The sequence below is a fragment of the Strongylocentrotus purpuratus genome, unplaced genomic scaffold (assembly GCF_000002235.5).
Source record: "Strongylocentrotus purpuratus isolate Spur 01 unplaced genomic scaffold, Spur_5.0 spur5_scaffold_13, whole genome shotgun sequence".
NCBI classification, from domain to species: domain Eukaryota; kingdom Metazoa; phylum Echinodermata; class Echinoidea; order Camarodonta; family Strongylocentrotidae; genus Strongylocentrotus; species Strongylocentrotus purpuratus.
Window position 1 is genome coordinate 23,531,541 of NW_022145598.1, and position 843 is coordinate 23,532,383.

Here is an 843-nt window from a genome sequence, read left to right on the forward strand (position 1 = left end):
GCGATTTTGTAATACATTGCATATATGGGCAAAAAACATGCCTATGAAAAGTCCATTGGGATAATAGGGATTGCCCATTTTTTTTTTCATATTTAGATAGAGTATGAGTCGGAGGTATTTTTCATATCTCATTGGCCATTAGTACTCTTAACGTCATCATAATGGCCTTGGAAGTCAAAAATACAAAATTGCATATTATGACGTCATTGTATTTATCGAAAATGTAGTGTATTTCTCTCATATTCATCGATTTCTCTTTGAAATGTCGATATGTTGTAGATAAGGCAATTCTTACAAGATCACTTTTCACTAAGTTTCATTTAATGAGGTCATCATAGTACAAAATTCAATTAAAGGCCACATGTCAGAATTTCGTCATTTGCGTGTTATGTCTATGGAAGGTGAATTTCGTTCACATCAGGAATCTACATGGCATTCATCTATGAGCACTATCTATCTTATGTTGCTCTGTTTTATCCCAAAATTGGGTATGTTATAGCTGAGGACCATGGGCTATAAAAAAGGTGACTTTGTTTTTTTAATCAGATGTTGGGATCATGTTAAAATTTTCGATCGAAAGTTGAAATTGCAAATTTTGAAGGATCATTAGGTGATACGTAACGAAGTCAACGTATCACCTTTTGATTTCGTCAAGATTGTTATTTATTTATATTAATATTATTATATTATATTATTCTTCCTCGAATTTGTCGCAGGATATCTCAGACGGAATGAAGCCATTGTTTATGAATCTTTAAATGATAATAGATCTTAGTCTAACTTAGAACTGCGTGACTTTTCAAAGACTCAAAGTCATCGTGACGTCATCCAGCGCCATTTTGT